General features: G+C 43.4%; 1 long non-coding RNA gene across 2 annotated transcripts; it reads right to left on the bottom strand.

Annotated features, from left to right (window-relative positions):
* Positions 1-132: 132 nt before the first annotated feature.
* LOC115499023 lies at positions 133-13313 on the bottom strand. Of its 2 annotated transcripts, XR_003964052.1 has the most exons (3): positions 13267-13313; positions 5504-5625; positions 133-549 (listed from the first exon to the last, which is right to left on the bottom strand). It is a non-coding gene; the product is annotated as an uncharacterized LOC115499023 (long non-coding RNA). The 2 variants fall into 2 exon arrangements; XR_003964051.1 differs by lacking the exon at positions 13267-13313 and having other exon boundaries at positions 5504-5669.
* Between the last annotated feature and the right edge of the window lie 2000 nt (positions 13314-15313).

Genomic DNA, 15313 nt, shown 5'->3' with positions numbered 1-15313 from the left:
CCGCCGCCGCCGGGGGCCCGGGAGGTCTCGTCGGCGCCCCCCCGCGTGCCCTCGGCCTCCCCCAGCTCCGCGCCCGTCCCGCCCCGGCGCTCCCTCGCGCCCCTCCCCACCCCTGCGCCCCCTCGCCCCCTCTCCCGGGTCTCCAGACTGTCCCCTCCTCCCCCACCCCCAGCCCCCACCTCCCCAGCTCCTCTGCGGCCGGGCGACCGCTCCTCCTCCCCACTTGCTTTCGCGCAGGTTTTAAGGTACGTTGTTGTGCGTAGAATCACAATGGGTGACTAGGCTCGTTTCCTCCCCCCCACCACAGGAGGGGACACCCAGCCGAAATTCAGTGAGGTGCCCTGAGTCCCAGCCGTGGAGGGGTGCCTCTGATCTCCCAGGATCACGCTTTCGGATTCAAGAGTAGCTGTTGTTACTTTTAGCGGAGTCTTAGAAGTGCCGGCTCCTGCACAAGCTCCATTCTCTGCTTTCGGCAACGCATTGATGCCACGGGTATTTCTTCAGTGAAGCCTCGGCAATGCGGTGTTGAACAACACCTAGTTTCTGTTCCTGGAAGTTTAAGTTTAGTGGTGGAGGCAGGTCGTCTCAAGGAAACAAACGAGCAAGATAATTTGAGATCAGCGTTAGGAACAAAATAGAACGTGTGAAAGTGTGGAGGGAGGCTGTGTTATATCAGGTGGTCAGTGCTTTAGGAACCTTTACTTTGCAGAGATGGCATTTGCTCTGGGTGTTGAGTTAGAGGACGGAGGGAGGAAGGCACGGTTAGGGGGCAAAGCCTTAAAACTGTTCAAATATTTCTATTCCAGGAATGGAAACACAAGACTGACTTTTTTTTTTTTAAGTTTACTTATTTTTCTTTTTAGTAATCTCCACACCCAAGGTGGGGCTCGAACTCATGACTCTGAGATCAAGAGTTGCATGCTGTTTTGACTGAGTCAGCCAGGCATCGCAAGACAGACATCTGAGTGCTTATTTCACCTGTAACATGGGCCTGGAAGATTGGCATGAGTTGTTAAAATAACGTGTGTCCACTACAATGCCAGCCACAGGGTAAGTGTATCTGAGCTGGGGGACTGGATGGCGGGGGTGGGGGCTGGAGGGGGCGTTTAATGGGTAGGAGGCACTGCACTTAGATGGGGCGCCTGGGAGACTCAGTCTCTTAAGCATCCTACTTTGCCTCAGGTCTTGATCTCACAGTTCATGAGTTCGAGCCCTCATTGGGCTCTATGCTGACAGCTCAGAACCTGGAGCCTGTTTCAGATTCTGTATCTCCCCCCCCTGCCCCTCCCCCACTCTCAAAAATAAACATTTTAAAAAAGAAAGAAAGAAAGACAGACATTGAATAGCTTGTGATATTTATTCATGATTAAGAAAGAATGAAAACAGGGGCGCCTGAGTGGCTCAGTGGGTTGAGCGTTCAACTTAGGCTCAGGTCACGATCTCGTGAGTTCAAGCCCTGCCGTCAGGCTCTGTGCTGACAGCTCAAAGCCTGGAGCCTGCCTCACATTCTGTCTCCCTCTCTCTCTGCCCCTCTCCCGCTCACACTCCACTCTGTCTCTCTTTCTCTCTCTCTCAAAGATAAACATTTAAAAATTAAAAAAAAAAGAAAAAAGAATGAAAACAAATGACTTACACATTCAGTTCTTGTAGTTAGAAAAAGGCCATCAAAATAACCCAAGGAAAGCCAAGGAAGGGATTACGTAAGGAAAAAGAACACAAACGAAAGGAGTGGAAAACTTACAAAACAGAAGTGACAAAAGAAGGGAAAAGTCTGCACAAGTCCAAGTGGGGAAACACTAGAAAACCTGAAGGTGTAGAGAAAGTACTTCTAATCTCCAACGCCGGGAACATTTGAGCTTTTAGCTGCAAAAGGGCCCTAAAAGAAAATCTTGAGGAAGTTTGGCTTAGGAAAAAAAAAAAAAATGTTTAGACAAACAAACAAAACAGCAGAGGAATCATCCTGTCATCGGGGAGAAAAAGAGCTGAGTGTTGTGGTCACATCAACAGGTCCCACAAAGCTGTCGACTAATTGCAGCTTTGCTAAAGTTCGTTGATGACAAATGAGTAAGTAAGTGCCGAGCTGTGGGAGGTGTCTGGGCGGCTGGGCCTAACACGGGCATTTCTCCATACATAGGCATTCGCGGGGCCTAGTGCGGTAAGGGCTCTGAGTTCACGGTAATACCTCAGAGGATGGACGTGGACAAGAGATTCAGGAAGGGCTTGTGTGCTGGGGCTTGCCTTCTAGGAATCCTGCAGAAGTCAGGGTCTGAAGAAGGCTGAGATAGACCCTGTGGCGGGACGCCGGGCCGTCACAGTCATTCTGGCCTGGAAAAGCTGAGCCGGTGATGAGGGAGCATCAGGCGAGCCGAGGGGGGAAGCACAAGCTGGCATCACCCCCCCCCTCCCCCCCCCGGTTGGATACTGGTGGCATTCCTCAGGCACCTTGGCTGCCCAAGGACAAAGGGGAGGAAAGAAAACAAATAGTTAACTGATGGAGACCCCAGTCCTGCAGACTGGAGTCTCCATCAGTTTGCAAATATCTTAGTAAATTCCAAGAAAAAGGCAATCTTATCAACAGCCTAATCTCCAGAAACCTCATATCCTGGAGCCCCAACGTCACCCTCCCGTCCACAGTGATGTGGGAACAAAGGCAAGAAGGAAATGGCAGGTAAGATTAAACTTCCTTATAACCTGCAGCCCATTGGCAAATACTTGAGGCACACACAGAGTAGAACATTTCTCCAGAAACCCCCTGCTGTCCTGATGTTAATGCCTTACTAGAGGGAAAACCACCTTTGCTTGAAGACAGCAAGGCCTCAGGTGTCCTGGGAGTCCTCCTTAGCACATCACAGTCCCTCTGGAGGCCTCCCATTTGACTCTGTCTCCCCAACTCCATAGTTGGTCACTCTGCACAACCCTCGTGCAGCTCTTTCTGTCCATGAATCCTATCCCTGTGCTTTAATAAAATGGCCATTTAAAAAAAAATTTTAAAAAAATTTTGTTTTGACATTTGCTCATTTTAGAGAGACAGAGCATGAGTAGGGGAGGGGCAGAGAGAGAAGGAGACACAGAATCCGAAGCAGGCTCCAGGCCCCAGGCTGTCAGCACAGAGCCCGATGTGGGGCTCAAACTCACGAACTGTGAGATCATGACCTGAGCCGAAGTCGGACGTTTAACTGACTGAGCTACCCAGGCGCCCCAGTAAAATCACCCTTTTGCACCAAAGACGTCTCAAGAATTCTTTCTTGGCTGTTAACTCCGAACCCCCACCAGCCCAAGACCTCATCACTGCCACTTGTGGCCACATGGATGAACCCAGGGATAGGTGGATTAGAGAGTGGACGAAAAGTGCCCCCCCCCCCACCAGCTGCTAGAAGAACAGAATTGTCATTAACTGAGATGATTGGGAGGACCGTAAGGGAAACAGATTTGGGGGAGAATATTAGAGTTGTTTTGGGATACATTAAATTGGTAATATCTTTGAGACGTCCAGTGGGAGTTGATAAGGAAGCAGTTAGGTGTACAGATTTTGAGTATGTAGTGCAGGTCTGGGCTGGAGATACAAAATTTGGGAATGTTTATTTATTTAAGTTTGAGGGGGCGGATTGCAGGGGAAGGGCAGAGAGAGAGAGAGAGAGAGAGAATCCCAAGCAGGCTCCGTGCTCAGCGAGGAGCCTGACATCGGGCTCCATCCCTGGGATTATGACTTGAGCCGAAACCAAGAGTCTGACGTGTAACCGTGTCACCAACTAAGCCACCCAGGCGCCCCGGGAGTCATCCTTTAAATTCTGAACATAGTATAAACTCACTAGGGGGGTGAATTTAGATGAGAGGAATCTGAAATCTGAGTTCTGGAGTCCCCCCACTTTCTAGGCTGAGGAGGCAACACTGAGGGAGCCTGAGGGGGAAGGTAAGTTAGTTAGGGTGAGTGTGGGGTCAGCTGGAAGTCAGCCAGTTGTGTTCCAAGGAGGGAGTAATTAAGTGAGTCAAATTCTACTGACAGGTAGGACTGAGAACTGCCTGAAAATTATTTCTAATTGCACAAAACAAACCCCCTATGAAATAGGTTATTTTTTATTTTCAATGTATAGTTGAAAAAATCTGGAGATGGTTTTGCCCCCAGATCCCATAGCTACTCAGGAACAGAATTAGTGATTCACAATGCTAGATGAAGTTTACATAATGCTTTCTGTCCGAGGAAACGTCTGTGAGTAGAATTCAACTTATCCAGGACAAGAACATCAGGGGAAAAAGAAAGAGAAGGTCTCAACTAAAGTAGGGTTATGGACCCTACAGAGGAGGCAGAAGTCAGAAAATACAAGGCCATGTTGTTGTTGTTGTTTTTTAAATGTTTGTTTATTTTTGAGAGAATGACAGAGAGAGAGTGAGGGAGGGGCAGAGAGAGAGGGAGACACAGAATCCGAAGCGGGCTCCAGGCTCTGAGCTATCAGCACAGAGCCCGTTGCGGGGTTGAACTCGTGAACCGTGAGATCATGACCTGAGTCGAAGTTGAACGCTAACCGACTGAGCCACCCAGGCGGCCCAAGCCCATATTTTTTTTTAAAGCACTTTGCAAAAGCAACAGAAGAAGGAGCCTTGGAAAATTAAATCAATGAGAATATTTGGGAAAGCTCTGAGAAAGAAGAAAATGAGGCCAGCCCTACTAGTCATTAAAACATAAAAGACTTAGGGTTCCTGGGTGGCCCAGTCGGTTAAGCGGTTGACTCGGGCTTAGGTCATGATCTCAGGGTTTGTGGGTTCGAGCACCACATTAGGCTCTGTGCTGACAGCTCGGAGCCTGGAGCCTGCTTCGGATTCTGTGTCTCCCTCTCTCTCTCTGCCCTCCCCCACTCATACTCCGTCTCTCTCTCAAAAGTAAATAAACATTTAAAAAAATTAAAAAAAAACATTATAAGCTTGTACAATAAGATTATGGTATTGGGGCATGAATACATAGATCAATGAAACAGAGTAGAAAATCCAAAAATAATTACATCTGGAAATTGAATATGTGATAAAGCTGGCATCTGAAATCAATGGAGGAAAAAGTCCTTCTTTGTAAATAGTATTGGGGTAAATAGATAGCCAGACAGTCATATCCGTTTCTCTACACAAGATGAATTCCGGATGGGTCAAAGATTTAAAAACTTCTTAAAGAAACAAAGCTGTATAATTACTAGAAGGAAGTAAGAGCGGATTCCTCCGTAATTAAGGAATTGGGGAAACTTCCTGAACTCAAAATCCGGAGGCAATTAAGGAAAAGACTGAAATTTGGACTACACAAAACAACAGTGACAGTAAAATTTTTGCGTTAGCGAAACACATCATAAGCAAAATAAAAAGACAAGTTAAAAACTGCGATAGGTATTTCTGACTTACAAAGGATTAATGGTGTCTGATTGTGTTCTGGAGAGCAAGGAGGACTCCTGGTTCAGTCTTTGCCAATTGCCATGGTGTAAACCCTCCCACCACAGTAGATTTTAAGTTGCCAAAATGCGCTCACCTGCACCCATGTGACATCAGCTGGGTCACAAAATTCCTGACGATTTAACAATCGGTGCTTGTAGGCAGGCTCTCAGCACATCACCATCAGTATCCTTCATAAATATACGAAGGGCTTCATCACTTGGAGAAGAAAAGGAAAACCATCACCTTGTGGAAAATAGACAGGAGATATACACACACAATTCACACACACACAATAATGAAAATAAAGGACCTTTAAATATGTGAAAAGATGTACAGTCACACTTAAAGGAAATGCAAATGAAAAGTGCACGAAGATACTATTCCCCAACTCTCAGGTTGGCAGAAATCTAAAAGTTTAGACAGCAAAACGTGTTGACAAAGCAGTCAGGGAACAAGCACTTTAATTTTTTGCTGGTGGGAACGCAAAAATGGTATAATCCAGGGGGAGGGGAATTTGGCACTATCTAGTAAAATTGCATAGATATTAACTTGTCGATCCAAATATCTCACTTTTAGGCCTCAAGCCTAAAGATCCACTGACAAAAATACAAAAAGATACATAAGGTTGCTCAGTGACCACTGTTTGCAAAACCAAAAAAGTGGAAACAACTTCAACGATCATCCATCACAGAATGCTTTCATAAACTAGGACCCGTTCACATACTAGAATTAGTACATAGCTCTAAAAACAAGTAAGAAATACCTCTATGTACTGCTATGACATGATATCCAGTGAAAAAAAGCAGGATTGCCAAACTAAGGTAATATACTACCATTTAACTAAAAGAGGAAGAGGAAATGAATATCCCGTATTTTAAGATTTCATCTTTTAGTAATCTCTACACCCAACAAACGTGGGACTCGAATTTACAACGTTGAGATTAAGAATTGTATGCTCCACTGACTGAGCCAGGCAGGCGCCCCTACCTTAAATATTTTTTAAAAATACATAAGGGGTCCCTGGCTGGCTTAGTCAGTAGAGCGTGCAACTCAGGGTCATGAGTTCGAGCCCCACCTTGGGCACAGAGATTACTTAAAAAAAAGAAAGAAAGAAAGAAAAAAAAAGAAAGAAAAGAAAGAAAGAAAGAAAAAAAGGAAGAAAAGAAAGAAAGAAAGAAAAAAAAATTGAAGTAGAAAGATAAAAACAAAGTTAAAAGAACAAATTAAAAAACAAAAAATGCTGATTACCTCTGGGGGGAGGGAATGGAGCAGAGAGATAGAGACGGAGATCAGACTTCTCTCTGATTATGGTTTAACGGTTTGACTTTGTTAGTTATGCAACAAGATTTAATTTTTCAAAAATATTTTCAAAAGCAAGACCTACAAGTCAAACGCAAAAATGAAACAAATGAACTTGGTTGTGTAATGACCTTGTTCTATTTTTATAAATTGCTACTGCTCTTGTTTTATCTTTTTTTAATGTTTATTTATTTTTTGAGAGAGAGATACAGTGCGAGCAGGGGAGGGGCAGAGAGAGAGACACACACACACACAATCCAAAGCAGGCTCCAGGCTCCGAGCTGTTGGCACAGAGCCTGATGCGGGGCTCGAACTCACGAACTGTGAGATCATGACCTGAGCTGAAGTCAGCCGCTTAACCAACTGAGCCACCCAGGCACCCGCTACTGCTCTTTGAATAATATGTAGAAATATGAGTAGCTTCCTTTGCTCTGAGGTAACCCATGTTCTGAAGTTTTCTCCTGGAATTTTCTATACTGTCTCACATATCTAACTCTGGAGTTCCTTCCAGGTGACAAATACCATAACCTTGCTGGAGGGACATACTTCCCAGCCTATTTTCTCCTAGCCAGAGGCATCTCCTGTCCTTTGAGACAAAACTACTCCCATCACAGCACTGACTTCCCTTCAGAAACAAGACACTGTGTTATTCTCCTAATAATCCCCCTTCACTGCTGGAGCCGTGGTCCATCCAGGGTATGTCTGTCCCAGGACCGAGGGATAAGGTAATCATACACCCATGAGGGTCATTCTTCTCCTCGAAATTCGAGTTTCCTGGATCACAGGATTTGTAGTTGCAAGTAGCTAAGTTCGACTCTCACAGGTTGGGGGACCTCAAACAAAATAATTAACTTCTCTTCGCTTCAGTCCCCTCATTTTTGAAACAGGGGAAAGGTAACACCAATCTTTTGGGGTCGCTGTGAGATTTGAATAAGATTATGTAAAATGTCAGGCATAAGCTTGGTGCTTCCCTCCTTTCTCCTCCCTCTGCTTCCCTTCTCTTATTTCCCACCTTCTTTTTATTCAGTCTTCTCTCCACATCCTTCTTTCATAAAATGAACAAGACTAAGAGACTTTGAAGATTCTTTTCAAACCCTGAGATCAGAAACACTGACGGGGTGCAGTGCATTTAGATGGGGGCTTGGCTGTTGAGGATTAGAAATCCAAAAATGCGCATAGTAGAGATGAGTTAGAGGCTGGTAGCGACTTCATGCAGAAGTTTAAGATCTAATACAAGGGAAAGGGTTCCTGGGTGGAACTATTTTAGGGTCTCAGTAATATTAGAAATTCTGAAGAGTTAAGAGCGCCAAGGTGGCTCAGTCGGTTAAGTGTCTGACTTCAATTCAAGTCATGAACCTGTGGTTCGTGGGTTTGAGCCCCACATGGGGCTCTGTGCTGACAGCTCAGAGCCTGGAGACTGCTTCTGATTCTGTGTCTCCCTCTCTCTCTGCCCCTTCCCCACTCATGCTCTGTCTCTCTCTGTCTCTCAAAAATGAGTAAGTGTTAAAAAATACTTAAAAAGGAAAGAAATTCTGAAGATTTGTCCAAATGAGGGGAGGAAATAGAGAAGTGAGTGAAGGAGGTAGGGAAAAAGAAAAATTGGAAAGTAAGAAGGTTAAGATAAAGTCAGATCACACAAGTGTTGGTGAAGATGTGGAGGAATTGGGATTCTCATGCACTTCCAGCGGAAATGTAAGATGGTGCAGTAATTTGAGAACAATCCGGCGATTTCTCAGTGAAACATAGTGTTACCATATAACCCAGTTACACTGCTAGGTATATACCCCAGGGAACTGAAAACTTAGGTCTACACAAAAACTTGTACGTGAGTGTTCATAGCAACATCGTTCATAATACCCAAAAGGTGGAAACAACTCAAACCTCCTTCGACAGATGAATAGATAAACAGAATGTAGTATATTCATACAATGGAATTTCACTTTCCCAAAGAAGACATACAGATGGCCAACAGGTACATGAAATGATGCTCAACATCATTAATCGTCAGGGGAGTGCAAATCAAAACCATGGTGAGATACCACCCATACCTGTTAGAATGGCTATAACGTGAATGGCTAAAGACCAGAAATAGTAAATGTTGGCGGGGATGTGGAGAAAAGGGAACCCTCGTGCCTCACTGGTGGGAATGTAAATTGGCTCAGCCACTCTGAAAACCACTATGGATTTTTCTCAAGATATTAAAAATAGAACTACCATACGATCCAGCATCTCCACATTTGGGTATTGGTCAGAAGAAAACGAAAACCCTAATTCGAAAGGATATGTGAACCTTCATGTTCACTGCAGCATTAGTTACCATAGCTAGGATATGGAAACAACCTAATTGTCCATCGATGGATGAATGGATAAGGAAATTGTGGTGTATGCAATGGAATGTGGTATATACCAAGAAATGTGACTTAGCCATCAAAAAGAATAAATCCTGGGGCGCCTGGGTGGCTCAGTCGGTTGAGCGTCCGACTTCAGCTCGGGTCATGATCTCACAGTCTGTGAGTTTGAGCCCTGTGTCGGGCTCTGTGCTGCCAGCTCAGAGCCCGGAGCCTGTTTCAGATTCTGTGTCTCCCGGAGCCTGTTTCAGATTCTGTGTCTCCCTCTCTCTCTGCGCCTCCCCCATTCATGCTCTGTCTCTCTCTGTCTCAAAAATAAATGTTAAAAAAAAAAAAAAAAAAAGAATAAATCCTTGCCATTTACTGCAACATTGATGGACTTTGAGGGCATTATGCTAAGTGAAATAAGTCAGAGAGAGACAAATACCATGCTTCTCTTTTCTATGTGGAGTCTCACACAACATCAACAACAAGCCAAGCTCCTAGACACAGAGTACAGACTGCTGATAGCTGCCAGAGGCAAGGGTGGAGAGTGGGAGAAATGAGAGAAAGGGGTCAAAAGGTTAAAAAGAAGAAGAAAAGGGAAAAGAGAGAGAGAGAGAAATTTGCCTTCCTGATTAAAAAACAAAACTCCCAAAACAAAAAATACCCTTCAAAGTGGGATACACTGGTTAAGTCAAGTGTGGTCCATCCGTATGATGAAATGCCACCTACTGGCATTCAGAAGGAAGGAGGAAGAAAACAGAATGAGGAAGCCTTTTTATACTGATAACTAAAGTTTTCCAAGATGTAAACAAAGTTAATTAATTTAAAAAAAATATGTATATATATATGATCTATTGGGGTGATATAACTCTAAGATGTTAATGTAATACGCATATAAGATGTGGGGAAGTGTTAAAATGAGAAAATGTAGGAGATCTCAATAGGTAGATAGATAGATAATGTTCTTTTCATTCACATGTGAGATATTTGCAGTGACCATGTTCTGAGTCACAGCAGGATTTAACAAGATACCAAAGCATACAGAACAAAAGAAAACAGGCCTAAAGCTAACATCATACTTAATGGTGAATATATTCTTCCGAAGGTAAGGAACAAGACAAAGATGTCTACCCTCATCGTGTCTCTTTCACATTGTTCTGGAGGCAATAAGGCAAGGAAGACTGGAAGGGAAGAAACACAACTGTCTCGTTCACAAATGGGGTTGTATGTGAAAAATCCTAAGGAATCTACAAAAAAGCTACTAGATCTCTCTGCCCTTCCTCCACTCACGTTCTGTTTCTCTCTCTCTCTCCCCGAAAATGAATGAACGTTAAAAAAAATTTTAAAAAGCCACTAGAACTAATGAGTTCTAGTTGCAAGATTCAGAGAAACAATGGTATTTCTATACACTAGCAACAGACCATTCCAAATAAAAAGTTTTTGCAATCAAAAAGAATGAAATCTTGCCATTTGCAACAACGTGGATGGAACTAGAGGGTATTATGCTAAGTGAGATTAGTCAGAGAAAGACAAACATCATATGACTTCACTCATATGTGGAATTTAAGATACGAAGCAGATGAACAGAAGGGAAGGGAAGCAAAAATAATATAAAAACAGGGAGGGGGACAAGACATAAGAGACTCTTAGATACAGAGAACAAACTGAAGGTTGCTGGAGGGGTTGTGGGTGGAGGGATGGGCTAAATGGGCAAGGGGCATTAAAGAGGACACTTGAGATGAGCACTGGGTGTTATACATAGGGGATGAATCACTGCGTTCTACTCCTGAAATCGTTGTTGCACTATATGCTAACTGACTTAGATGTAAAATAAAAATAAATAAAAAGCTTTTAAAATGCCATTTGAAGTAATATTTTTAAAAAATACTTATTTATTTTGGGGAAAGCACAAGTGGGAGAAGGGAGAGAGAGGGGGACAGAGGATCCAAAGCGGGCTCTGTGCTAACTGGCTGACGGCAGTGAGCCTGATGTGGGGCTCGAACTCATGAACCACGAGATCGTGACCTGAGCTGAAGTCCAACACTCAACAGACTAAGCCACCGTTGTGCCCCTGTAGTAACATTAAAATAAATATTAGGGGTAAATCTAACAAACTGAATGCAAAGACCGAATATTGAACATTACAAAATATTTCCAAGAAAAATTATAGAAGACTTAAATAAATGGTTAGATGTATCGTGTTTATGCATAGAAACTCATTATTGTTATGTCAATTCTCCCCCAAATCATCTATAGATTTAACATAGTCTTGGTCATGATGTCAGTAGGTTGTTTGGGTTTGTTGTTTTTGTTTTTTTTTAATAGAAATTGATGGGTTTATTCTAAAATTTGTGGAGAAATAGAATCTAGATCAGCCAAAACAAACGTACGAAAGAATAGGAATGGAGAACTTTACCAGATTTCAAGATTTACTGTAAGGCTATAGTAATTAAGACAGCATGGTGTTGATGTAAAGATAGGCATATGGATGGGACAGAATAGGGAGTCCAGAAATAGACTTACATATAATAATGTCAATTCATTTTTGACAAAGAAGAAAAGGATGGTCTTTTAAACAATATTGCTAGAGGAGTGACTGGCTGGTTCGGTTAGTAGAGCATGGAACTCTTGATCTTGGGGCTGTGAGTTTGAGCCCTATGTTGGGTGTAGAGATTACTTACAAAAAATAATGTGGCTAGAATAATAGGATATCCTTGTGGAAAAACATGAACTCAATTCTTACCTCTCCTCATATGCCGTAATTAATTCAAAGTGGATCATATGCCTCAATGTAAAAGTTAAAAATCATAAAACTTTGCCTGGGTGGCGCAGTCGGTTAAGCGTCCGACTTCAGCCAGGTCACGATCTCGCGGTCTGTGAGTTCGAGCCCCGCGTCAGGCTCTGGGCTGATGGCTCAGAGCCTGGAGCCTGTTTCCGATTCTGTGTCTCCCTCTCTCTCTGCCCCTCCCCCGTTCATGCTCTGTCTCTCTCTGTCCCAAAAATAAATAAAAAACGTTGAAAAAAAAATAAAAAAAAAAAAACAACTTTGGGGCGCCTAGGTGGCTGAATTAGTTAAGCATCTGGCTCTTGATTTCAGCTCAGGTCATGACCTCACAGTGCGTGGGTTCGAGTCCCACATTGGGCTCTGCACTAGGAGTGCAGAGGCCGCTTGGGATTCTCTCTCCCTCTCTCTCTGCCCCTCCCCCGCTTGTGTGCTCTGTCCCTGTCTCTCTCAAAATAAATAAACTTTCAAAAAACTATAAAACTTCTGAAAGAAATGTAGGGGAAAACCTTTGTCATTTTTGTTTAGGTAAAGATTTCTTAGAACCCAAAAAGCATGAACCGTAACAGAAAAACCTTATAAATTAGACTTTATTAAAAATAAAAACTTAGCAGGGTGCCTGGGTGGCTCAGTCGGTTAAGCATCCGACTTCGGTTCAGGTCATGATCTCACAGTTCATGAGTTTGAGCCTCGCATCGGGCTGTGTGCTGACAGCTCAGAGCCTGGAGCCTGCTTCAGATTCTGTGTCTTCCTCTCTCTCTGTCCCTCCCCTATTCATGCACGCACGCATCTCTCTTTCTCTCTCTCTCTCTCTCTCCCTCTCTCTCTCAAAAATAAACACAAATAAATAAGTAAATAAATAAATAAATAAATAAAAACTAAAAACTTAGGCCCTTTGAAAGACAATGTTCAGAAAACATGAAGGTAAGACAGACTGGAAGAAAATCTTTGCAAAACATACACTGAATGAAATGCTTATACCTAGGATAGATAAAGACCCCTTAACACCTCAATAATAACAAAACAGACAACCTGATAACAAAAAGGGAAACAAATGTGAACAAATACTTCATCAAAGAAGACATGATTAACACGTAGGCACTTGAAAGATGCTTAACATCATCAGGAAAATGTAGGGGTGCCTGGATGGCTCAGTTGACTGAGCACTGGACTCTTGATTTTGGCTTAGGTCATGATCCCAGGATGGTGGGATTGAGTCCTGCTCATTATGGAGCCTGCTTGAGGATCTCTCTCTCCCTCTCTGTTTCTCCCTCTGGCCCTTTCTCCCACTTGATCTCTCTCTCGCTCTCTGTCTCTCTCTCAAAAAAAAAAAAAAATTAAAAAAGAAAAGGAAAATGTAAAATAGTACCATAATTAGATACCAGTATATCCCACCAGGATAGCTAAAACTAAAGCAAACAAAAAACAAAGCAAAGGCCTCACCAGGTAACGCCGAATATTGACGAGGATGTGGGGCAACTACAGCTGATGTCAACACAAAATGATGCAGCGACTCTGGAACACAGTTTGGCAATTTCTTGTCAAGTTAAATACACACCTACCACAAGACCAAGGAATCTCTCTCATAGGTGTTTACCCAAGAGAAATGCCACCTGTATTTCAGGAGAACCTATACAGGAGAAGCGTATCCTGTATTAGTCTGCTCCAGTGGCCACAAAATGCCATAGACTGAGAGGCTTTACTTTTTGTTTTCTCACAGCTCTGGAGGCTGGGAGTCCAAGATCAAGGTGTCGTCAGGATTGACGTCCGGTGAGAGCCCTCCTCTGGGCTCGCACACGGCCACTTTCTCACCCTGTCCTCCCATGGCCTCTGTTCCGTGCGTGCCAAACTAATGCGTGTGACGTGTTCATTTGTTTTTTCACTTTTCTGTTTCATTTGAAAAAGCTGTAATGAATCTACATACTTTTTATCCAGTCATAGAATAAAACAAATCCAATCTAACATCACTTCACTTTATTTTATCTGTTTACTTATTTTAGAGAGAATGTGTGTGTGAGCAGGGGAGAGGGGCAGAGAGAGAGAGAGAGAGAGAGAGAGAGAGAGAGAGAATCTTAAGCAGGCTCCACACTTAGCTCAGAACCTGATGCGGGGCTTGACCCCACGACCCTAGGAGCATGACGTGAGCTGAAATCAAGAGTCGGATGCTCAACCTACTGAGCCACCCAGGTGCCCCCATAACTTCACTTAAAATAAGGGCAGTGGATTTTTCTCAGTGTATTTTTTTTTCAGCTTTACTGAGGCATAATTGATAACATCACCTTTTTATTATTCATATTGATTCATTTTTTTTGTTTGCTTGTTTCAGTTAGTACTTACGGAAGGTCAGCCATGGTTTCAGGAACATAGCGATCAACACAGCAAAACCTCTACACTCTGGAGTCTTCCTTCTGGAGAGCAGAAGAGGGTATTAATGACTGCTGTGAACAGTAATACCAAATAATAGTAATTGAAGGAAAATTTTAATCTGTGAACAATTCTTTTCAATTATCAATATCTCTTTTCAGTCAGTATTTGCAGCCTCTGCCTCATCAAATATTCTCTTCAGAAAAATGGGGGACACAGCAGAAGAGTTGAGTCCCAGGCCTGGTTCTACAGACCTGAGCGAATACGAAACCTTGCTGGGCCTCCCTCTGCTCAGTAAGTGGTGATCACACGGCCTCCAAGCAGGCGGTGAGGCTCTTAGTAAAATGGGAACATTTTATCATTGTGTAAATGTAAGGCTCTTTGTGTAAATGTGTAGTAATCTCTTTAGGCAAATCTTTTTATTGGAAGTGGACATTCTCTTTCTTTTTTTTTTTTTTTTAATCTCTCCACCCCCAGTCTTTGACTCAAGATTTTAAAGATTGCTATTAAAAGACAAGTGTGTTAGCACATTAAGATACTATCAGGTAGCAGATAACTTTTAAAAAGTTAATTACTCAAATTTGTCCCAGTAGATGGAACTGTGATGCCTTGGGGCACCGTGAGGCTTTGCATAATGGGAAGAAGGGTTTCGGGAACGCCCGGTCCTTGGCTCTTGGTGCTTAATACAAAAACAAAAGAAAACCAACAAAACCCTGTGCAGAAAGGACCCTCGAGACAAACGCTCTTTGCAGTCTCGCCTTGGGCTTGTGTAATTCACCGTCTGGAGAACGGCACAAAATATGTGGATGAGCAGGTGAAAAATATTTATTTCTCAGCAAGTACTAACTGATGAGCCAAACAGGAAAAGACGAACTCTGTTAGAACTTAATCTGTCCTAAACAGGAGAGGCCCACAGTGAGGAATGGAGCCCCGCAGTGGGATAAAAAATGATCGGAGCTGGGGCGCCTGGGTGGCTCGGTCCGTTAAGCATCTGACTTCCCCTGAGGTCATGATCTCCCGGTTTGTGCGTTTGAGCCCCTCTCTGGGCTCTGTGCTGACAGCTCCGACCCCTGCTTGGGATTCTCTCTCTCTCTCTCTCTCTCTCTCTCTCTCTCTCTCAAAATAG

This window comes from Lynx canadensis, chromosome D4 (assembly GCF_007474595.2).
Source record: "Lynx canadensis isolate LIC74 chromosome D4, mLynCan4.pri.v2, whole genome shotgun sequence".
NCBI classification, from domain to species: domain Eukaryota; kingdom Metazoa; phylum Chordata; class Mammalia; order Carnivora; family Felidae; genus Lynx; species Lynx canadensis.
The sequence above is the reverse complement of the archived record's forward strand: the minus strand, read 5'-3'. Positions and strand labels throughout refer to the sequence as shown.